The sequence below is a fragment of the Mus caroli genome, unplaced genomic scaffold (assembly GCF_978045245.1).
Source record: "Mus caroli unplaced genomic scaffold, Mus_caroli_1 scaffold_3, whole genome shotgun sequence".
Taxonomy (NCBI): domain Eukaryota; kingdom Metazoa; phylum Chordata; class Mammalia; order Rodentia; family Muridae; genus Mus; species Mus caroli.
Window position 1 is genome coordinate 126489865 of NW_028227258.1, and position 25622 is coordinate 126515486.

General features: G+C 37.4%; 1 pseudogene; it reads left to right on the top strand.

The window, feature by feature from the left end:
• The window catches only part of LOC110291806 (rho GTPase-activating protein 20-like), a 45373-nt pseudogene that overhangs the window by 10332 nt on the left and 9419 nt on the right, over positions 1–25622 (top strand).

Here is a 25622-nt window from a genome sequence, read left to right on the forward strand (position 1 = left end):
CTTCTCAGATTCCTATCATTTGATTTAATGCTATTTTCTTCTTGCTGGCTTCCTAGGTCTCTTTAGAAGATTCTAAGTATGAAAGGCAGTAGAGAGTTAATAATACAAGCACCTTGCTTGTTCTTGGGAGTATTAAGTGATGGAGTAATTCTAAAATATTCATTTTAGGTTCATAGTTCAATCAACAATTACAGATTTCAGTAGTGTATCTATGTATACCATCTAACTATATACAAACCATTATATGGAGAGAGTACTCACTCATCTTTTGTTTGTTTTGTTTTTTTTCTTTTTTGTTTGTTTTTGTCTTTTTTTTTTTAAATTGCAGTTGCTATTAACCCTTATTTACCTAAAACTCTGCACATAATGTGCATGAAAGTAACTGTAAAATGATGAAAGTCTAGATGGGGAGGAAGCAAAGGATTGTGCTCTATTTTAACCACCCTCCCTGCCTGTCTGCTGCTATCATGAAAGAAAGTCAGGATGCTGAGCGCCTGTACCCATGGCTACTCAGTCTTTCTTTATCATACACAACCTGTTACAGTTATATTTGAATACCAAGTACTCACATAGTTAATTTTGTGATAAATATGTTAGACTGACAGTCTTCCACAGTGATGTCAGGGTAAGAAAACAAGAGGATTATTCTATATTGGAGTTGCCATTACAGACTGTAGATTATAAGTAATGATTAGACAATAATTTGATAATCATGAGCTTCAAAGTTATTTTATACCATTCTTCTCTGTACTTTTCATAGCCTTTATGTGTAACAGAAACAAACATCGATACAGTGAATGATATCATTGAGAAGATACTACCAATGATGCAAATGCCTGTAAGTTATTTTCAAGTTAATATGAGTTAACAGTTAATTTTGGTTTTGAGATCCACATATTTACAAACGTGTTGTATATAAATAATACAGATGAAACTTAATCATGATAAATTTACAAATCATATTTTATAATCTCTTTTGGAACTAATTGTATCTAAGTTATAATAGTCTTGAGAGGGACTTTTTCTTGAATTTCTTGTCTAGGGTTACATAAAAATGAATCTCACAGCCCAATGGTACTGACCTATACTTTTACTATCACTAGACAATAAAGATATATTGTAATAAAGTGAGACTAATTGATCATATGCACAAAGCTGATTAAAGAATGCCAATTTTAGAAACAACAATTTTCCTTCCTTCCTTCCTTCCTTCCTTCCTTCCTTCCTTCCTTCCTTCCTTCCTTCCTCCCTCCTTCCCTTCCCTTCCCTTCCCTTTCCTTTCCTTCCTTCCTTCCTTCCTTCCTTCCTTCCTTCCTTCCTTCCTTCCTTCCTTCCTTCCTTCCTTCCCTTCCCTCCTTCCTTCCTTCCCTTCCCTCCTTCCTTCCTTCCCTTCCCTCCTTCCTTCCTTCCCTTCCCTCCTTCCTTCCCTTCCCTTCCCTTCCCTTTCCTTCCTTCCTTCCTTCCTTCCTTCCTTCCTTCCTTCCTTCCTTCCTTCCTTCCTTCCTTCCTTCCTTCCTTTTTCCCATCTGCCTTCATCTTCATTATAAATTTTATTGCACTTCCTTTATGGTATGTGATTCCTCTCTTCCCCAATTCCTTCTTGTTTTCACTCTCTGTATGTGGAGGATAAGTGTGCATAGTCTGCTGTATTTTTGTTGTTTTTTAATCTTTAATAAATGTGTTTGTGTATTTCTTGCTATATTCTTTCTGTCTGCATTCCTGTATATTTCACCTTTATTTTTGAAATGCGTATCTCTGTTTAAGTCTATCTATCTATCTATCTATCTATCTATCTATCTATCTATCTATCTATCACTCTCTGTGTGTTTGTTTCTCTGTATGTGTGCATTTCGTTCTCTAATACTTCATATGAGTTTGTATGATGATTCTCTGAGTGTCATTCTGTTTCCCTGTCTCTATCACTCTTTCTGTTTCTCTCTGTCTCAGTCGTCCTCTTCTTGTAAGTTAGGGTGGGTAGAAGTTTGAGTATCTGCTTGAATGGATTTTTGCCACCTAGCGTAATTCTTAAGAACTCTATGGGACAATTCTTGGTTTTGATCATGAATCAAAAAGAAAGCACAATTAATGATTATCTCCAATTAGAGGTCATATTCATTTTAGTCATTTAGACATTGTTAAGTATTTCAACAAAATGTTCTATTTATATGATTATATCAAATGGAGCCATAACTCTGCATGCAATAATTATGTTGTGGATCTTCTTTCCAGTATATGGCCTATATTCAAGGTTAGATACATCGACATGCTCTCCACAGACTGGCTATCTCTGAATGAATGCCAGTGGTTGTGTGTACTCCTAGGCACCCTCAAAGCCTCTCTGTTTTTTGTCTATTTTTCATACTGTTGCCAAAGTGCTCATATATTTCAAATATTCTTTATCAAGTCATCATAATCACTGTGAGTATATGTTTCTTTGGGTGCTAAGTTATGTGCTCATATCAAATTAAATATTCCACTGACAGACGGCAGAGACCTAAGTGTGTCATTTTTAATAATATTGGTTTTAGCATTTATGGCCGAATGCATTTTCTTATTTTATGGTGAACCAACAGACCAAGGATCCCTCAGAGAGGAAAGGCAAGTACCTCAGGGTTTTCTTCTGAAATTCGTCCTGATGGCTCAAACCTGTGGTCAGAAGACATGCCATTAATACTGGTCCTAATAATTTCCCTGCTAGAACCCTGGAAATTGTATGTAAAGAAAATCACTAGAATCTTCAAGACACTCCTGTCAGATTATTTGTGATGGTTGGCTCTTTTTGGCTCTCAGAACAGTGAAGATTACCAACTGTGGTTCTGCCCTGGCCATGAGGAAGCTTCAAGAGCACTTCAAGGTACATAAGAGGGAAATCTAAGAAAGGAATAGTTGAATTTAGTGGTCTAATCCTGAAATCTCAATATTTTTATTATTTGGTCTTAAATATAAATACACATAAAAACAAAATAACTAAACAGTATTTCACTTGTCAAATTTATAGTTATTAACTTTATCATAGCCTTCAGGCACATGATAACATGTTATTATGAAATAGTCTGCAGAATGACAAAAAAAGAAAACAAAACAAAGCAAAAGACAAAAACTTTGTGTTTTCCACCTGAGAAGCATAACTCTCCTAAAAAGGGAAACAATACAGGATTCTGTATATTTTTTCTGCAGAAAATAACTGAAAAAAAATTTGGTGATCATGACACAAAATCCTACTAGCAAAAGGAAATTTTCATTGATGCCCAACACTCATGTGATACCTCAAAGGCATCCATAATTCCAGTTTCAGGGGATCCAATTTCCTGGTCTGACCTGCTCTGGTATCAATCTCAGTATGGTACCCAGACATACATCAGAGCAAAACGGTTACAAACAGAAACAATTCTAAAATTAAAATGAAAACACATTCAAAGAACATTTTAGTGTCTTTAAGGAAACTGTAGTCACAAGATTTTTTTTGTGTGTGTGTGTGTGTGTGAATATTTCTCATAAGCAGTAAAAGATTTGGCAACTTTAAAAAGTATTCTATTTGTTTTGTGTTGTCTCTTATTATATTCAATGCAATATGAATTTTTATTATACCAATCATAAAAATGGTGGACATGTTATTAAATGAGCATACATAAAGTCTTTCTGTTTGTTTGTTTGTTTTGATTTTGATTTTAGTAGAGCTTTAAAATCTTGGCTTTTACTGTGGTACAAATTCAAAATAAAAACAATTTTTAGACATTGGAATACATTGTAATAAGGCTGTACTTCAATGTCCCTCACATCACCAAAGGATTTTACCTCCATAGTAGCTAAGCTAAGAGTTCACAGTTTTGCTGTGCCAAGGAATGAATTGTAGGAACGACTATTTGGATTCATATTTCCTGCCATGGTCAAAGCTATTTGACTTGAGTGACTGTCATCATTCTCAGCCCACACAGAACAGGTTTCATTCATTTAAGAAATGGTGTATGTATTAAGATGGCCTATACATGAAGTATTTGATCGGCTGTTTTAATGAACATTGGTTCTGCTTGTAGGGTGGCAAAGACATTAGGTGAGGGTAAGATTCTTATTCATTGGCTGTGATGAGCCAGAATGTAGAGAAAAACATTTTTTCTTTGGCTAGTAGGATTTTGTGTCATGATCACCAATTTTTTTTCCATTTATTTTCTTCAGAAAAATTATACAGAGTCTTGAATTGTTTTCCTTTTTAGGAGAGTTATTTTTAAAAGTATTCATTTCAGAAAAAGAGTAACTTATAAGGTCCTCTTTCTCAAAATTGATACAATCATTATAAATATCAGGCAAGACATTCAGTCTCACTCTTTGCTGTTCTCTTACAAGCCACCTCCCAAATTAATTGTCTACATTTTTTGGGGGGTGTATAAATAATTTTCAAATATGTAAGCTTTCTGAAAACTTTAATATTTTGTAAAAGCATCAAATAATGCATTGGGAAACATTTAAATTGATTAATATAAAGCTATATAAATAAAGGTTCTTATGATGTAAAAAATCTTATTAATATCAAGAATAAAACAGGAAGGTCTTAATACTGTCAAAGTAGAACTCAGCAAAAGTCTGCCATACAAAGTGCTCCAATCGGCAGGTCTAAATAAAGTGAAAAATTGAAATTATTCTCCTTGATTTTAGAGTTCTCAGTTTACATATCCGTACTTTATCATAATATCCATGCAACTCTCCTAATGTTTGGGTATAGAGTCTACATTGCCTAGAAGAAGAATGAGGCATACAATAGAGTGGTGCATGCTAAATTCCATTGCAAGGGTTGTTCACACTCTTTATGATTAGTTTCAATTCATATTCTTATTTTCTTCTTTTAGGCTATGAGTATTTACATGATATTATAATTACCAACCTTCAAAATACCTTCAGTAGATCGAACTCAAGATTTTTCACAGCTTTTCCTGCCTTGCCTGGGTTGTTTGTGAAAGAACTAAACTCAGATGCATGAGGCAATTCATCTTAAAGCCTGCAGACTCAGCTACAAGCCAGCAGCAAAGTGAGTCCTCCACCTTTCTTCAAGTACCAACTCCGTTCCTATATCAATTTGGCATAAAATATCAATACATGTTGTCATTTTCTTTCTTGGTGGAGGGGGCACCATAGAAAACAAACCCAAAACACAACACGCCCCAGGTTCAGCTTGAGATCTCTACATTCTGGTATCAGGACTAAGCTTGATTATAGGGAGAACATTCGATTTGTTCCAGAAAGATAGTCAACATAAGCTGGTATGCAAAGATATTATATACACACAAGTGTGTGTGTACACATCTTTTGTCCCATTAGAATATGATTTCATGTATTTTCATGAATAAAGCAGAAAAGGACCTAAGAATTAGATTTAAACTATTGTATTGCAAGACACACAGAAAAGTTATATGCATGGAACTTAAGATAATCTGTTTCAGACTGAAGAAGTAACCTCAGTCTCCAAATCTCATTTTATTTAGACTCTAATCTCACTTCCATTCACACAAAGAGCATATTTTCCTGGCTTCTACACATGCATCTGGATTTGGAATGGACCTAGTACTTATGTTTGGTGGCTTTTGAAATTGTTTTAGGGATTTTTTTTTCAAAAATAGCTTAATTTGAGCATTTTCCCCATTATGCCTATTCACCTCTTTATTGCATTTAAGTTATTGTTTTTCTAAAAAAATCATCGTGCATGTGAGATATATATATATATATATATATATATATATATATATACTTGAATACATGCCGATAGGAACACATACATACACACACGAAAACTCATACATCTTATTCACGCTCTATCATATTATCATATTACTTGAGTATATCAGGCCATACTATTTTGGTTTAGAGAAATAGGCACTATGTTCTACACTGAGAAAGACTGGTTAATTTATATTTTGTTGTATGATCCATTTGTTTACTTTTAATACGTTTGTTTTAAGTAGCATGCATAGGATTTCATTATGGTCCATGTTTGTAAAGTCTTAGAGGAGAAAAATAAACTTTGATCTCAGCTTTGAACTTATACTACTGGAACCAGGGTCCAGAGTTTGACAAAATCATCATGTGTACCCAGTCATACAGGGGAGACACAGCTGATGAGAAAAATTTCACAATGGTCCTTTGAAAAGCTTAAGAAGAAAACTAAGAATGGGAAGAGCTTCATTATGACATTTGAAGACAATAGAAAACTGATTGATGTGAATAAAAGTGAGGGTGGCTATGAAATATGATATGACTGGCGAAGCAACTGCCTGGATGTAGTTTAGGGAACTTATTCAACTAGATATCAATTATCTTATGATGCAGTGTAACTTAGATGGCATCATCCTGTGAGAATTCCCACTGGGTCATGTCCTAGAGAACACTAGATCATGTCTTAGAGACATCTCTAAGATTAATAACAATGTAGAGTGTATGGAAGAAGAATATATAGAAATTACAGGATGCCTAACCAATTACACAAGGATGTTATACAATTGAAATTTGCTTTTTAAAAAAGAGTTGTGTAAATTACACTATTTCAGGTAATGATCTCATCTCCTTTTTAGATGTGGAGGAAAGACATCATAAGAAACAAGTGACTGTTTTGACATCCTGCTTCCACAGGGGCTCTGTGCCCCACCAGGACCAAGAATGCCCTGCCCCGATATTTAATACAGGAAAACTCTTTGGCAAAGATCTGGGTTCGATTTGTCATGAGGGAAAACGGCCCACAATAATTTTGGTAGGTCTCATGTGGTTCATTTCTGGCTCTCCTAAGAAAAATCCGGTAAAACAATTAGTGTTGACTGATCTTTTATGGTTAACAGTAGGGTGGGATGTGTACATGAAAAGATTGATGCACAAACCCAGTTTGAGGTCCTCCTTGACCTTGCCAGCCCTTACACTGCACCTGTGCACACCATTTGTCTCCTTCTCACAAGCACATAGGGTTCTGTGCTGCATGAGTGGTAACAGGTATTTCCATTTCTTCTTCTCAGGACATTCTATCCCTCATAGAGGAAAAAGGCCCCAAGACTGAGGGCATGTTCCTGATATCTCCAAATGTGAAATCATGCAAAATCCTAAAGGACAAATTTGAATGTGGGGAAGAGGTGGATGTAAGAAAGTACTCAGTGCATGAAATCGCGTGGATCTTAAAGGTAGGGAAATTCCTTGCACCGTCTACTCTCAGGATTCCTCTGAATTTATGTGAGTAGTTTCCTTCATCATGCATTCCCTTGAATGATAGTACATACATGTGAGAGAAATTTGGTAAGCTCAAAGGTTCTTCTGCTATTCACAACATAAGGAGTACCAACACAAACAAAAATTAAGTCAGAATGAGCAGTAATGTAACTAAGTAACTTTTATTTGATTTTTTCATGGCCATGCGTAGGGTCACTTCACACATGCATTTGAATGTCACCTGGTAAGTGTGCATAGTCATATGTATTTGACTACCAGTGTTCTTTATTCTCTGTCTCTCTCTCCTTTTTTCTGAGAGGCAGATTTCTCCTCCTCAGTATAGAAGATGTGACTTCTTCAGGGATCTCTGTGCTACTCATACCAAGTAGGATCTCATGATCAGCTTGTCTCTATCTCACTAAATATTAGTACCCATGTGCAGGTCCTCAGGGATGTAAAACAGTTATTCTTAATTGCTCTGCCATACCTGCAGCACCATCAAATGATACTCTTTAATTTATTATTAATATTAATATTCAATTACATCATTTCACTCCTTCCCTTCCCTTGCTCCATGTTTGTTTCCCTTCAATCTCCCAATTCTGCTAAAAATCCATGGCCCATTTTCATTTACTGTTTTTATTGTATCGATAAAAATGAGTCTATAAGTGTGTTCAAACAACCAGATAAGCCCATTATCCTTTGTAGTATATGGACTATTTCTTAGCTAACCAACTGCTATTGGCTTAAAATTAGGGGGCTCCCTTAAAGAAACACTAATTTTCTCACTCTTTTTCGTATTTATGTGCATATAGTTCTTCATCTACAATTTTTCTCACTCTTCTAACCAATGTTTGGAGCCTAAGGTTCAGGATTTAGTAGGTAACATGAATGCAGTGGGTCTTGGAGGCCCAGGATATTTTGTTCTCTGTACTTTGAATAGCTGCAGTGTTCTATAATAGTCTTCATCTATTGCCAAGAGAACCTTTTTGATGTATTGGAATGGGCTACATTATCTATAGATATTAACATAAATATTTAGAACAGAATTGGGAATCATGCTTGTTTAGTGAAACGGTGATAGGACCTTCTCTAAGAGCCATGACTTCATGTGATCCCATGCTTCCAATAGTAGACATGATCTTCTGCACCTCAGAAATTAGATAATAACTTAATATGGTCATCTTTTTTGTTGTTACCATAATTGTGTATTTCTGTCATTTAAAAGTAGTATTTGATCAGAGGTATTGATCTCTTAGGTATGCTAGTTTTCTCAGTTGTCTACTAGAGGTACGTTGACTAAGTCGTTATTTTTCTTTTTTTTATTATTTTTTTTAATATATTTTATTACGTATTTCCTCAATTACATTTCCAATGCTATCCCAAAAGTCCCCCATACCCTCCCCCCTCTCCCCCATTTCCCTACCCTCCCATTCCCATTTTTTTTTTTTTTTTTTTTTTTTGGCCCTGGCGTTCTCCTGTACTGGGGCATATAAAGTTTGTGTGTCCAATGGGCCTCTCTTTCCAGTGATGGCCGACTAGGCCATCTTTTGATACATATGCAGCTAGAGTCAAGAGTTCCGGGGTACTGGTTAGTTCATAATGTTGTATCACCTATAGGGTTGCAGGTCCCTTTAGCTCCTTGGGCACTTTCTCCAGCTCCTCCATTGGGAGCCCTGTGATCTATCCACTAGCTGACTGTGAGCATCCACTTCTGTGTTTGCTAGGCCCCGGCATAGTCTCACAAGAGACAGCTATATCAGGGTCCTTTCAGCAAAATCTTGCTAGTGTATGCAATGGTGTCAGCATTTGGAAGCTGATTATGGGATGGATCCCTGGGTATGGCAGTCTCTAGATGGTCCATCCTTTCGTCACAGCTCCAATCTTTGTTTCTGTAACTCCTTCCATGGATGTTTTGTTCCCAATACTAAGAAGGGGTACAGTGACCCCACTTTGGTCTTCATTCTTCTTGAGTTTCATGTGTTTAGCAGATTGTATTATTGACTAAGTCGTTATTTTTCTGTAACCCAAGCACATTTGAAAAATCGGTTCTTAGGTTTACAGTTTTGATAGACAAAACATACTGGGCCTACATATCAGTCAACATTCTACCTTTGGAAAAGTTTGGGAACTGTGAAGAAAGTTGGAACTAAACTAAACTTTAGAGTTGACTACATTTTAAGTAATCTCCATAATTTATTTTCTCTGCAAAATATTTTTTTCTCTCTCTATAAGGAGTTTCTTTGAACTCTCAAAGGAAGTCTGTTGACTTCTCAATTATATGACCAGTGGATTGCTGTGCCTGAAAAGGTCAATGATATGCAGAAATTAGCAGCAGTGCAGAGGTAAGGGCTGGCAAATTGTGTGAATAACATTAACAAAATAGAAGTAATATTTGCTTACACACAATAGAATTTATATATCCTAGAAATATTCCCCCAAATTACTGACTGATAGCAAAAGGTTTCATTTGTTTACAAACATGGAAGACATTTTCAAACAGAGGTGTGACTTGGGGAGTCACAGTGCACCATGCTTATGATTATCAGCTTTATACTCCAGTTAAATTTGTAATTTTCACCTGAATCTCAGGAAACATTACAAGCCACATTTAGAGTATACCTTCTTTCTTTTATTTTATTCATGGAGGTCCATAAATAAGATACAATTTCTTTGTCCCCTTCCTTCATATTTAAAAATTGAGTAAACTTGTTTCAAAGTAACTGTCTCTTTGTTCAGTCTTATAGAAAAACTCCCAGGACCTAATGCTGCTCTTCTCGAACAACTTTTTCAAATCTTACACAAATTCTTCCATTAACCAAATGCCATTGTACATAGAGAGCATCATGTATCTTATGTCTTCCTAGCTATCATAATGAAGTGCTGGCAAATGATAGTACCAAAAAGGTAATTAGACATGAACTTTTTTTTTTTTTTTTTTGGTTAAATGGATGCTTGTTTGTGATATTCAATGTGCACTCTTTTTTTGTACAGTTACTCCATTTGTGCATTGTATTACAACTACAATGCTTAGCACTAAAGATAAAGCCAGTTATTTTCAACTGGACATAGGAACACAGTTAATCTTATTACAAGAAAATGTAATCCTCCAGGCCAAAGTTGTCAGAACCAGGGCAAGATTTTTTTCCTATTAAAATAGAATAGGCAAGAAAAAAAAAATACTATCCAGGCATGGTGATACACACCAAAACTCCAGCACCCTGATAGCTAGGGCAGAAATACCATGAGCTCAAAATGCCAATTTTTTAAAAAAAAAAATTAATATAAAACTAAGACAAATTTATGAATATCGCAAGTTTAGGAAGTAAACAAATTTTCAGACTAAATCACTGTTTCTACCATGTAACAATGATTGAACTTGGGTAAATTTTAAACTTTTTGATTGCTTTCTTTCATTTTATCTTTTTGCCCATTTTTCTTTTTTACTCTACTTTTGCTCTTATCTTTCTCCTTGTCTTCCCTCTCTCATTCTTTCTCTTCCCTCTGCATGTCTCTGCCCTTCTTTTCACCCTTCTTGTTTACTTTCATTCATTCGTCTCCTTTTCCTTCCTGCCCCTTAGACATAAACTTTAAGCATAGCTTTGATAGCCTTTACAGTAAGTCAGGATTATCCTGAGAGTCTGGGTTATTTTTTGTTGATAATGATTGTTTTGGTTTTGGTTTTCTTTCATTTAATAAAATAAGCACAGCTTTGAATCAATAGTGTTCTTCTGGAGAGGAAGAATTATCGGTGCATTTTAATAAGTAAAATATAAAGGAGTATTTGAGTTCAATGACTCAGTCTTTTGTCACTTTTGATTTAGAATAACCTTAAATTAACATGGTTAGGAAAAATGCTGTGAAATGATGAAAAAAAAAATCCTGGCTATTGGGTTCAGCATCCAAGTCTGAATTTTGATGTAATCAGTATAGAATATATTATATTCTACTTGTTTTCATGTGGTTTTCTTAACAAAACAAAGGCAATATAATTTGGATTTTTTTAAAAAATCAGATACTGTTACTATGACTTCCAATTCGTGTGATTAAATATACCCTTGATCTCATGATGCTGGGTATGATTAGTTTAGAGAAATTATAGAGTACACCTTTCTTTGGGATATGCCTTTCAAATACTATCATAAAATTCAAAACTTCAACAGTATTGGGACCAAATGGTTATTATTACTCTCAATATTTGAGTTTCCGATTCATTATTAATTAACCAACTGCCCTTGGACCTGAAAGGAATATATTGTATAATAGCCTAACTGAGGAAAAACATGTTTGATTATATAAGATCAAATATCAGAAGGAAAAATAGGGTTCCAAAAAACCTTCCTTTGGAGATCCATAGCTATCCAGTTTCCTCCATATTGGCATTATTTGAAAACCTCCCAGCATACTAAACCTGAGGATTAAGATGTCAGCATTGCATCTGCACTGAGCCATCAGAGACCTATGAATGTTACTGCTCAGAGGAGTTTGCCTCTCTCTTGCTTTTTAGTCAGCCTATGGAAAATTTCAGGAGGACAGTGCCCTCATTTAGAATGTTATTTTTTCTTCTTAGTTGTGTCTTTCTATAAACATCCTTACAAATATGCACAGTCGTGATTGTGTCCAATGAAACCAAATTTACTCAACTAGATAGAAGGTATGGGTCACATACTGGCCATCACAAGGAGAAAATTGGAAAGCGTCCTCTTATATAGTATTGCACTATGATGATCACACTTGAACATCTGATCTCACAACCATGTTTTAAATGTCTAACAATGCCTGACCACATATTTTATCACAGCTAACATTTTCTTAGAATTCAAAACTACATATTTTTAGCCTCCAAACCACATAAGTAAGATGTGATTGGCAACTATACAAAATGACAGAGACCCTTTGTGTTTACTCCATTTTGTTCCAGATTTCTCTGGTAACATTCATGATTGAAACTCTCCCAAAATTTTCAGAATAGACATGGTTTCAGTTTCATATGAAACATCACTTTTTCATCCACAAGAAGCAAAGACCTCATGATCCTAAAATACTCCACCTAACATCGGGAACATCCAGGAAGCAGAATATGGACTCAGCAGCTGTTACAATGGGAGGACACGCACACCTGGTCATGATGCACTGGCGATAAGTCCAGCTGCTTCTCTTTCCTATGAGGGCATTATAGGTGTGTATAGATGTTCTACTACCATAACTTAAAAGTTAGAATCATTTAGCACTGAAATTAGGAATTATAACAATCAGCAATGAAGAATTTAGTAAAACATGTGAAGCGATGTACCACCCCTCCCCCAGCCTGAAGCAGGCTGAAGCCAGACCTTGACCTTGCTGCCACTAAGGAGATTGCCTAGGGTGGAGCTTTCGTCCCTAGATCACTCTATTGTTCATCCACTGCTGCTGTTCTCCTTCAAGACACTGCTACCTGCTCAGAGGCTGCTGAGCTATTTCAGAGACTACACCCTATCCTGCGCGTTGTCACCTGCAGCTGGTTCCAGGCTCCAAGAATGAATTGGCGGGAATGGGCCTCCCTCCCCCTTTATAAGCACATTTGCCATTAAACATTTGAGCTTTGATCAGGAATCTTGACTTAGCTCCATTTTTTTCTCTTGACTGCCTAGTTCTCCTCTCTTTTCAGCCCCCGCTTGCCTCCCAGGTGAAACCCGGTCCATGTGAGCCTTGGGTGGGCTTCCAACAGTCTGGAAGCTTGGGCCAGTGACCTGAAGAATGGCAGAAAAACGCTGGAGAAACGCTGCTTGGTGTGGAGCTCCACGGGAAGAAAAAAGAAAAGGATCCTATCGGGCACCGAAGCTACAGGTACACATCTAGTGCTAGCTTAAAACTTCATTTTTTTAAAGTATTGCTAGAGGTGTGGGAGGATTCGGGCTAAGTTTGGAATCAGTGCTAACCCAACACTTAGGTTTCACTTAGGTTTCCACTTAGGTTCAGCAGCGAATTATTCGGAACTAGGAACTGATCAGGCGATTGTCCGAAGTTTTCAAAAACTGCTTTAGGCAAGAGGAAAAAGGGTTTAAATTAAATAATCAGGCAGATGTCCGCAGTCAGGAGCTGCATCAGGAGGCAGGAACAGGGTTTCTAATAATAAAATAGTATAGAGGAAAATGGATTTTGAAACTCTCCCAGAGGCAGGGAAAAATTCGGGGAACGCCCTGCCTTTTTCTCTCTGGCCCTTACAGCAGAAGTTCTCTGCCCTCTTTGTGTTGTCTAATGTCTGGTGCACTGGTCTGTTTACGTGTCAATCCATGTGTGTTTTGTCTCATTGTATGGATGACTGAATGTTTTGTGTTTCATGCTGGAAAATAAAAATGGTTAAGACTTTATCTGCTGGTTCAGCAAAGCCAAGACTGGCCACACACTTTAGCCAAGGATCAGGCACAACAGGGGAACCACTGCTGGAAAAGCTGCTCTCAAAGAAAGGGAGTCTGCAGTCTCTTCGTTTTGGGGCAAAAAAGCTGATTTTTTTTTTCCCCTGGAGGGTTCTTTGCAATCGTGATTATTGCGTTTAGCTAGGACAAGGTGCTTATTGTCTTATAATTATGGCTAGAAAATTTGAAATTCTTTGATTGGTCTAAATTCATAAGACTTGTGTAGCCGCTTCATTTGTTTTTGTTTTTGTTTTTTTTTTACAGGTCTTAGAGGTGTAATATGCTCTGCGTGTCTTCATCGTAAAGTACTAGCTTATAAGTTATTGGGTATGATCAAATGGGTGTAACACTGGTTACTAGCAAGTTAGCTTTAACCTGGTAACTCAGGTTTGGAGTCTTTCCAACACGTGGCATAAGGCAAGCCAAGAGGCTGGGCCTCTAAGGATGCTTCTAGTTGAGATAATATTTAATGTGATTCTTATCCTAGAAAGTAGAATTAAAGGTAAGATTTAAAGCAATGTCTCTTTAATGAAGCATTGAAATTTGCACTGTCATTCATTCATAGGTATAAATTGGCAGCCAAATTTGTAACATAAGAGTGAAGTTTTGATGTTCATTAAGGTGATAAATTGTTTTGAAATTGGGTTTTGCTTTCCCAAGGTTGTAGTTATAGTCTAATATTGCAAAAGAAACTTAAAAATTCTAAAATCTGTCCTCACAGATTGAGGAACAAAGCTCAGAGCAGCCTCTGAGGGGCTTGTGCGACTTTCTTTTGTCTTGCAAACGGTGCCTAAGGAAGCTCTTGAAACTTGCCTCTCCTTGCCTTCAGGGAAAATTCCTTTTAGCTAAAAGAACACTGTTGCAGATCTATTCAGATGTTGTTCTAATAAAGTTTAAATTCAAAGTTTATATGAGATCAATCAGGCTGTAGAATTTATCAGGACATTGTGATTTGACTTGCCTACTTCATGTAAAGTATTATAGATTTAAGAGTTTGTTTTTTCCTTTGCATCTGGAAAATTGTAAAGAGTTTGCTTCTAGTGAGTTTGTGATCACTGGAAAATGTTGCCGCTGAGTACGGCTAATATAGGTTTACCTCATGTAAGAAAAAGTCTTCGTGTCTCTGCTTCATTACAAGAAGCTAAGAGTTTGAATCTTTCAGTGTATATTGTTTCCTAAGTGAAAAGTATTTTATAAGCTAATGCCTCTCAAGGGAAGTTTGCTTTGAATCCTTGCTCTCACACAAGGAGCTTTTAAGTTCTGGGGAGTAGCTGTTGCTCCAGAAAAGATTCAGAGGCAATATCTTTTTAGTACTTAGGGTTTTAGTTGTATATGTGGTACAGAAAATCTAAGAACAAAAAATTGATTTGCTTCAAAATTTTATTTTCAAAAGCTTCCAGGAGATGTTAATTGGCTAAGACCTCACCTTAAACTTACCACAGGAGAACTTAAGCCTTTGTTAGGTGCTATTAAGTGAGACACAAATTAACTGGCAAAGAATAAAAGGCTTTGCAGAAAATAAAGAAAGCTTTTATAGTTGTTATCAATTATAATCAATGGTAATTAAATACTAGCTGCCTATTTTAGTTATTGGTTATTAAATGTGCCCACAGCAATTCTTTGGCAAGAGAAAACATTATTGTAAAGTCATTTTTCTTCTCCTCCCAACTGAACGTTGGCCTATGTGGAGCTGGCCAGCTGCTGGCTGCGGGCCGGGCCATGGGGTACGCAGCTTTCCTTGAGCGGTTGTGGCATGGGAGGCTGCCAGAAAGTGGGCGCCTTTGTAGCAAACTCAGGGGAGGGCCTGAAGCGCCAGTTGGCGCGTGCCATTGCCCTCGTGAGCATCTGCCTGTCCCCGCTGGGGGTGGCCGTATTTTTCCTGCTAGGACTCTGGGTGCTCTGCCACCTTTGCTCGGGCTTCCTGGCCTACAACAGATTGGGTCGCTTCAGCCTCTATGGCCTGGGAGGAGGGCTGGAGGCGGGCAAGGCCAAGGTGGCGTTCACCTCAAAGCACAGTTTTAACATTCTATTAAGGCTGCTGTGGTGTAATTTATCTTACAATAAAGAATTGTAAGATAAATTTGTATATTTTAGAAAACCTATAACAAAAATTGTGTCTTAACCTGGCTATCAAAAGATGGCCTAGTTGGCCATCACTGGAAAGAGAGGCCCATTGGACACACAAACTTTATATGCCCCAGTACAGGGGAACGCCAGGGCCAAAAAAAAAAAAAAAAAAGGGAATGGGTGGGTAGGGAAATGGGGGAGCGGGGGGAGGGTATGGGGGACTTTTGGGATAGCATTGGAAATGTAATTGAGGAAAATACGTAATAAAATATATTTTTAAAAAAAAGCAAGCAAAAAAAAACCCAAAAAACAAAACAAAAACAAAAACAACAACAAAAACCTGGCTAAGTGTCTGTTCCTTGTTCAAAACAGCAATTAATTTGGTTATTACAGGATATTAATATTTGATCTATTGCATACTATCATTTTTAAATAAAATTGACAATCATTATCCCAAAGATAAGTTAAAAATTGTTTTTATTCATGCTTTTGTACCTTCTATAAATTCATGCATGCATGCATCCCAATTACTGTGTTTAAAAACAGCCCTTCTATGGAAGAAAAGTATATGTGAATTGGATCACACGTTTATTCTTTTGAGTTTCCTCCTGCTTCAACACAGATAATGAAATTGTGTGCTGTAGATGGTGTTTTAAAATGTTGAATAATTAAGCTTTAATTTGTATATTTATCAATATATATCTCAGCGCTTACAATTGGTTAAAATTGTTCATCCCTCAGATGCTATTAATTCTCAAGTTTGCAATTGCTTATGCAACTCATAAGAAAAAAAATGCTGTTCTTTTAAGAAGACTGTTTTTGGACAGTTAAGAATTTGTCCTGGGTTGCCTGGAAAAAACCCCCAGGATTTTCTTTTGTGTTATAGAGATTTACAAAAAGCTTTAGCTGATAAAGGATTACAGATAGCTCCTGAAAATATACAAACTCAGGATCCTTATAGTTATTTGGGTTTTAGACTTACTAATTGTATTAGTTAGGGTTCTCTAGAGTCACAACTTATGGATAGTCTATATATAGTAAAGGAATTTATTGATGACTTATAGTATGCAGTTCAATTCCCAACAATGGTTCAGTAGTAGCTGTGAATGGAAGTCCAAGGATCTAGCTCAGTCCCACATGGCAAGCAGGCAAGGGAGCAAGAGCGAGACTCCCTTCTTCCAATGTCCTTATATGGTCTCCAGCAGAAGGTGTAGCCGAGATTAAAGATGTGTTCCACCACACCTTTAATCCCAGATGAACTTGAACTCAGAGATTTAATCTTCTGGAATCCATTGCCACTATGCCTCAAGATCTCCATACCAAGATCCAGATCAGAAACTTCTATCTCCCAGCCTCCAGATAAGGGTCATTGGTGAGCCTTCCAATTCTGGATTGTAGTTCATTCCAAATATAGTCAAGTTGACAACCAGAAATAGCCACTGCACTAATCAAGCTGTTTTTCCCCAGAAGATAGTTATTCACAGAGACAACTTAAGGACTTTAAATGATTTTCAAAAATTGTTAGGTGATATTAATTGGCTTCGTCCCTATTTAAAGCTTACTACAGGGGAGTTGATACCTTTATTTGATATTCTTAAAGGGAGTTCTGATCCTACCATCCCCTAGATCTTTAACCTCAGAAGGATTGCTGGTCTTGCAACTAGAGGAAAAAGCTATTGAAGAACAATTTGTCACTTATATAGATTACTCTTTGCTTTTACATCTGTTAATATTTAATACAATTTGTATGCCTACAGGATTGTTATGGCAAAAGTCTCCTCTAAGGATTTCTCCTAAATGTAATATCTTGCCATATTATGAAGCAGTAGCTCAGATGATTATCCTTTGAAGGAAGCAAGCACTAACTTATTTTGGCAAAGAGCCAGATATTATTGTTCAGCATTACAGTTTAGGTCAAGACACTTGGCTGAAACAGCACAGTACAGATTGGTTGCTTGCTCAAATAGGATTTAAAGGAACTATAGACGGCACTACCCTCAAGATAACTTGATCAAATTTTTGAATGTACATGAGGTGATATTTCCTAATATGACCTCTTTACAACCCTTACACAATGCTGCTCTGGTGTTTACTGATAGCTCCTCAAAGGGGCGAGCTGGATATCTTATAAATAATCAACAGGTAATCATAAAGACTCCTGGACTTTCACCTCAATTAGCAGAATTAATAACAGTACTGAATTCTTTCAGTTTGTGAATGAGGCTTGTAATATTTTTACTGATAGCTTATATGTTGCACAATCGGTACCCTTATTGGAGATCTGTGGTACGTTTAACTTTAATAAGCCAGCAGAATCCTTGTTTTCACAATTGGGAAAACATCATTCTTGCCTGAAAACACCCATTCTATATTGGCACATACAATCTCATTCTGGTCTTCCTGGACCTTTAGCTGAAGGCAATGATTGCATCAACAGAGCTCTAATAGGAGAGGCCTTAATTTCAGATCCTGTTGCTTTGGCCAAACGTGATCATGAAAAATTTCATCTCTCTAGCTATACCTTAAGGGTCCGACATGAGATCACTAAGGAGCAGGCAAGAATGATTGTTAAAGATGTCCTAAATGTATTACATTATCTCCAGTGCCACATTTAGGAGTTAGTCCACGAGGTCTGATGTCTAGTCAAATTTGGCAAATGGATGTGATTCATTATGTAGAATTTGGAAAATTAGAATATATACATGTTTGTATTGACACTTGTTCAGGATTTCTTTTTGCTTCTCTGCCTCAAAAAATGTAATTGATCATTGTCTACAAGCCTTAAATGCTATGGGATTGCCGAAACTTATTAAGACAGATAACAGGCCATCCTATTCTAGCAAAACTTTTACTTAATTTTGTAAAGACTTTGGCATCAAACATAAAACTATAATAATTCTTTATAACCCCATAGGAAAAGAACTAGTTCAATGTCCTCATCACACTTTAAAAAATTGGCTTTTAAAAACCAAACGGGGTAGTTATATCCCTAAGGTCACCAAAGGCACATTGCTTTTGCTTTATTTGTTCTAATTTTTTTGCAAACTGATGGTAAAAATTGGTCTGCAGAGGATCACCACAGTTACTTCTAGTTCTTAGGCCATGGTAAAGTGGCAGGACCCATTAACTAACGAATGGAAAGGTCCAGACCCATTCCTAATTTGGGGAAGGAGCTCGGTCTGTGTTTTTTCACAAAAAGAAGATGGAGCGGGATGGTTGCCTGAAAGATTAGTTCATCAACTGGACACAGATCATGAATCTTCCAGTAAGAATGACTCTGACCTCGATATTGGTAAAAATCCTCTTTAGCCAAAAAGTTAACTTGGAGCACACCTCCTCTCCCAGAAGAGTTACAGCCTTTCTGTGATTCTCAAAGTCACCTCCCCCACACCAGGAGCTCTAAGTCTAAGGTTTATCGTTGCTAATTTTCAATTGAATGGAGTACCTGTACTTCCCCAAAGAAGCTTTTGTACTGTAGCTTTTCACTGTCTCCCATTGTTTTTCAAGCAGGCTAGTCAATGCCCCTCAGCATGACTGCAGCAGGTGTGCAGCCTTGCCTCCAACAGCGCAGGTGGCAGTTATTAATCTTCATGAAGAAGCATTCTAAGTACATATTGTGGCTTTGGTCTGAATTGGGAATAACGTGTGCTATTGAGGGTCGGACAGTCAAAGACGGGCACTCAGATCTCGGAACCATACCAATCTAAGACAGAGGTACATGCTAAAAGGCTGTGGGTGTTGATAACACACTACAGAGCCATGTTTTGTGTGAAATAAACACAAACAAGCTGCATGTAGCCTCCAAGACGGAATTAGATGGTTCAGGAAGATCTAAGATTTCCTAAGACAGGCGCGGCCACCAGCCAGCATAACTCCCAGGCAGGACTATAGAGCATAAAAAAATTTTATACCTCAGTCCATTTTTTTAAAATTAATAACAGGAGGGAAATTGTAAGCCCCCCCCCCAAGCCTGTAGCAGGCTGAGCCAGACCTTGACCTTGTTGCCACTAAGGAGATTGCCTAGGGTGGAGTCTTCCTCCCTAGATCACTCTATTGTTCAGCCACTGCTGCTGTTCTCCTTCAAGACACTGCTACCTGCTCAGAGGCCACTGAGCTATTTCGGAGACTACACCCTATCTTGCACGTCATTACCTGCAGCTGGTTCCAGGCTCCAAGAATGAATTGGCAGGAATGGGCCTCCCCCCACTTTATAAGCACATTTGCCATTAAACATTTGAGCTTTGATCAGGAATCTTGTCTTAGCTCCATTTTTCTCTTGACTGCCTAGTTCCCCTGTCTTTTCAGCCCCAGCTTGCCTCTCAGGTGAAACCTGGTCCATGTGAGCACTGGTCGGCTTCCAACAAAGCGAAACTTCACCTGTGTGTTATAGATTATTTCCTATTGTAAGAAGTTGCCTCAAAATTTTGGTACCTCTTTCCACTGGTCCTGTATTTATGTAAGAGGTAAATCCCAGAAATGAGATCAAGTAATTAATTATCGATATGTCACTTACTTTGATATATTGAGCAATAACTTAGATGTGTTTAATACATAGAAAAAAAAAAAACACTTGAATTGTGTTTTCTCTATGCAAAATTTCTGACTGTCCTTAAACCTACTTTGTAGGCCAGGCTGACCTCAAACTCGCAGAGACCCTCTTGGCCCAGCTTTTGAGTATTTGGTTAAAAGGCATAAGACACCATACTTATCTCTTATGCAATTTTTAAAATATAGCTTAGTATACACATATGGAAGACATAGACTCTATGACCTCAGCTTTGAGCTTTCAGTTTAGGGAATTGGGGGAAGACAAGGACTGTACCAGAAGATGCAGTAAGGCAAGTTGTGAAATCTTCTGTTACTGTTGCTGTTAATTTACATGTGTCCTTGACTGTTCCATCAGAAAGTAACACAGGTGGACTAAAAGATTTGTATTATATTATATTATTGCTTGATTCTAATGACTCTCAAGGCAAACACAGTATTTAACTTGTATACGAAAAGTATGGGCCATATACAACAGATATCCAGTACCTTATGAAGCAGTGCAATTACTATAAATATTATAATACTCATTAGTTATTTTCTGTGTATTTGTGGTGATGCATGAGGCTTTAAGGCTATAAAATGTGGAGGACATGCAAGGGCTAATTACGTTCATTGACAACAAATAATGATTTCATTCTTTATTACATCCAGAGAAACAAGAAGACAATGGGTATACAAACCAACAAACATCTTCTCAAACTCCTCCAGAATCAATAAAAAAAAATATTTTGTACAATTCCACCCATTGTTTGCTTGGACAAGATGCTACCTTATATACTTGTGAGTTTCATTTTGGTTTTCTACAGTTGTCCTATTTCCCATAATTTCTGTGAACCTTTGTTCTAGGCAAATTATTTCAACAAACAGATGAATATATAGATAACCTATTTATGATGTTTAAGATCCTTTTAAAATAGAAAAAAATACCACTGAAACTAAAGACTTCTAATTTAAAAAAATGAAAAGAAATAGTATTTCCATGTTTTTCACTGATTTCAGTGAAGACCCAAACTCACCAGTTTGTTGGACAAAACGAATTTTTGGCACTGCCCCACTGATTCTCCTACTATAAATCCCTTAAGCTGCGTTATGACTCCATCTTACTCTAGAGTCTACTTTGATATCACTGCCTCTGAGATTACTCAATCTCATAATGAGAAATATCTATGGACCTTTATTTTATATTATCAGTAAATTAGATATGCACATTGGTCTTTGCTATATATTGATCTTTTTATATTGACTTTACAAAATTGCACCTAATATGTCTTAGTCTATTTTAAATATGCTACTAGATTTCCACTGGAAGTATTCAATTATTGCTCAGCATCTATATTATCAATATGTCTATGCCAGAAATTTATGCTGAATATGAACAAGTTTATCATATTAGACAAATGAGCATTACTGCCTATTGCTTAAGTATTCTAGAGCAGAACTTCTTGTTATCAATGAATGTAATCATGTAATCAACTGAAAAGAGAGAAAATATGGAGAAAATCTGGGTGTGGCCATGATTTTTACAGAGAGAAACCCGGGAAGACTGATTGAAATTTTTGTCAGTACTTAAATGTGACAGCGTCTTTAGATATAGAGAGTGGAAAATTAGAAGTAACAGATAAAGGAAATTAAAGTCTCAGCATTATAGTGAAAAAAGAAAGCTTTCTTAAAAACACAAATATCAGGATTCACAATAGATCCTATGACATACAGGAAGTAAAATAGTGATTTGATCTCTAAAGAGAAATATCCCAACAGTAATTTAGAATGACATGCTTGAGAAAGATATTCATAGAAGAAAAAAAGTAAGAGAGGAGAATTCACCAAAATGAATTGGTGACAGAAGTGTAATTAAATCTTGAGGATTATCCAATTCCAATGAAACCTTGTTGTTTCAAATTGGGAAAAATGGATTAGGGAAGAAAATATATTTGGAAGCTAAAAAGGAAAAAAGTTCCATGTCTTCTTCATCCCTTTCAGTTGTAGCTCTGCATTCATAATTGCCATGGATCTGGTATACCTTAAAAAGACATATTTGGGCTTTCTTGATCTGCAATAATAGATGATGCCCTTATCCCACACAGGATACGTTATCCATGATTGCAGAAAAGGGACAAAATTCAGATCTACTATTCCGATTCTTCTCAAGAAAATCACACTGGTCCCTGAGGGATAAGATTTACACTGAACAGCTGATTAACTGGGATGAAGAACCTGTGCTAACAGTAGCTTCCGGTTTTAAGGTAAGGAAAGTTTTTGCATCACCAACATTCAGCATCCCTCTAGAGATGCATATGTGCTTTCTGTCTCTGGGATTTCCTGATGATTACATTTTCCTTGAACTATGGACACACGACCTCTGGATTAGAGGCATGGTAGGTAAAAGTCTGACAAGCTAAATGAGTCATCACAAAGACACAGGTGAACACCTGTTTGGAAGTTAACTTCCTCGTGTGTAAGATGGCCTTTGTTTTGGCATTACAAATGTTCCCACTGATTTCACCTCTATAATTATATGTTGTGAATTAATAGCAGAACAAGTAATAATTGTGGTAGAAGTGTTTTTTACAAGATACATGTCTTAAATCATACTTACCTAAAAAACAAACAAACAAACAAAACAAAACCTATTCCTCATGAATACAATAGTACAAAAGAGCTGGTCCACCGCAGACATAAGAAGTTATTAGAGGTTTTTATGCTGCCCTCTGTCTAGTACATACATGACATTGCTTTCCTTCTCTACCAAAAAAAAAAAAAAAAAAAAAAGAGCAGCACTTGTATTTTTGCCAGATATTGCCATCCCAACTCCATGTCAAATAATGATAGTATTAGCCTAACCTACTTCTTTTTTTTTTTAAATTTAACTTGTAATATATTTTTATTTCTTTTTTTAAATTTTTAATATTTTTATTACATATTTTCCTCAATTACATTTCCAATGCTATCCCAAAAGTCCCCCATACCACCCCCCACTTCCCTACCCACCCATTCCCAATCTTTTGGCCCTGGCATTCCCCTATATTGGGGCATATAAAGTTTTCAAGTCCAATGGGCCTCTCTTTCCAGTGATGGCCGACTAGGCCATCTTTCGATACATATGCAGCTAGAGACAAGAGCTCCGGGGTACTGGTTAGTTCATCATGTTGTTCCAACTATAGGGTTGCAGATCCCTTTAGCTCCTTGGGTACTTTCTCTAGCTTCTCCATTGGGAGCCCTGTGATACATCCAATAGCTGACTGTGAGCATCCACTCCTGTGTTTGCTAGGCCCCGGCATCGTCTCACAAGAGACAGCTATATTTGGGTCCTTTCAGCAAAATCTTGCTAGTGTATGCAATGGTGTCAGCGTTTGGAAGCTGATTATGGGATGGATCCCTGGATACGGCAGTCTCTAGATGGTCCATCCTTTCATCACAGCTCGAAACTTTGTCTCTGTAACTCCTTCCATGGGTGTTTTGTTCCCAATTCTAAGAAGGGGCATATTGTCCACATTTTGGTCTTCATTCTTCTTGAGTTTCATGCGTTTAGCAAATTGCCTAACCTACTTCTAAATAGTCTACTATGCTTAACCTAACAGTGAGAAGCAATAACTCTGTTTTATTTTGGTGGGGGGGCCATGATCTGAGTTTGCCTCTTGGTAGACTGTGGAGCTTTGGCTCCAGACATAAGAGAAATATAATGCTCTGAGAGCAGGAAAGCTGAATAGCATTAGGCAAAGGGACCGAATAATGATCCATCCTTGACCCTCCAGCTGGCCAAGTGTGTCTGGCTCACATTGCCAGAAACCTGGGGCCACATCATGGGGAAGAAAGTGAAGATCAGTAACTGAAGGTGGTCATGTGTATTCACAGGAATTTAAAGGTACAGGAACACATGGGAATCTTCCATTTTTCCTGATTTTTTTATCCTTGGTACAACATGAAAGTTAATAGTGGTATTTCATGAACAAAGACACTTTTTTGTTCTCAAACAAGCTGCTGCAAACAATTAGTTTAAATAGTTGAGTATTTTCACATTTTAAAGAATGGGTGTGAAACAGTATGGCCATATCACATGTAAAACAGTGTGCTCAATATGAAAGTTCACCACTCCAGGTTGGCCTGTACATAGAGGTGTACATTTATATTACAACTTACCTCGGTGAACTGAAGGTACAGATTCACCAAATTATATAATCAGAATGAGGTATTTTTTGGTCTTGCCATTTTTTTAATGGTTGGTTATTTTCAAGTGTTGGGAGCTATTAAGACAACGCTATTGTCCTGATCTCTGAGTTGGGCCTCTCCCCCCGAGAAGAAAAGGGGGTCAAAAGTGGGCCACCGACGCACCATTCGGAGAACAACCACAGAATGTTCCAGCCCTAAGTCAGCGCCAGATGTCCTGACCACACCCTGATACCACCAAGTTCTTGCTCCCCCGTGTAACTGCCAAAAGAAAAATTTCCACTGCCCCACCCCTCCTGCTGATAAGTACTTGTACTTCCCCTTTTGCTTGTGCATTTCTACTGCCCCACCCCTCCTGCTGAAAAGTACTTCCCCTTTTGCTTGTGCATTTAAGCTTTGGGCCTTTCTCAATACAGTGTGACCTTGATGCTACTCAGACTGCTTCTGTGTGTTGTTCATTGCACAATGTTCTCGTCTCTCTCTACCCTCATTTGGTTCTTAGGAGAAGGTCTCCTCGAGACCCTCGAATAACTGGACCTGCTGGACGGGTCATTCAAGAAGAGCACTTTGTTTTTTGTTTTTGTTTTTTAGTTATTGTTTATTTTTTCTTTCAAAACTTTGTTTGTTTATTTAGTAATTTTACATCCTGAGTGCTGTCCCCTATCTCTTTACCCTTCACAGAGTCTCGTTCCTTCTCTAAGCTGGTTATGGCCCCCTGGGTTGTCCTCACACCCTAGCACATTAACTCTCTTCAGGATTAGCACATTTTCTCTTACTGAGGCCAGCTGATGAAGGGTTTCCACAGACAGTAAACAGATTTAAGCATAGTCTCTGCTCTACATTTTGGTGGACCCACAGGGAGACTGAGCTGCACATTTGTCGCAAATGTGCTGTGGGTCTTGATGCAGCTTCTGTATGCCTTTTGGTTGGTGGTCAGTCCTTGATAGCTCCCAGTGGGCTATGTTAGTTGACTCTGATGTTCTTTCTGTGGAGTCCTCATCTTCTTCAAGGACCTGAATCCTCTTCCCAACTCTTCCATAAGAGTCCCTGAGATCCATCCAATGTTTGGTGGTGGGTCTCTTTATCTGTTTTAGTCAGCTGCTGGGTGAATACTCTGAGAGAGCACTTTTGATAGGTTCCTGTCTGGATGTCCCACAGAAGAGCTGGCCTCCTTTGAGACAGACAGAGCTTCAGGCAGTGAAATGGAGTGCAGATCTCTCTGATTGCAGGTAGTAGTGTAGACTGAAAGCCAGGAAAGGGAATTAGAACAGT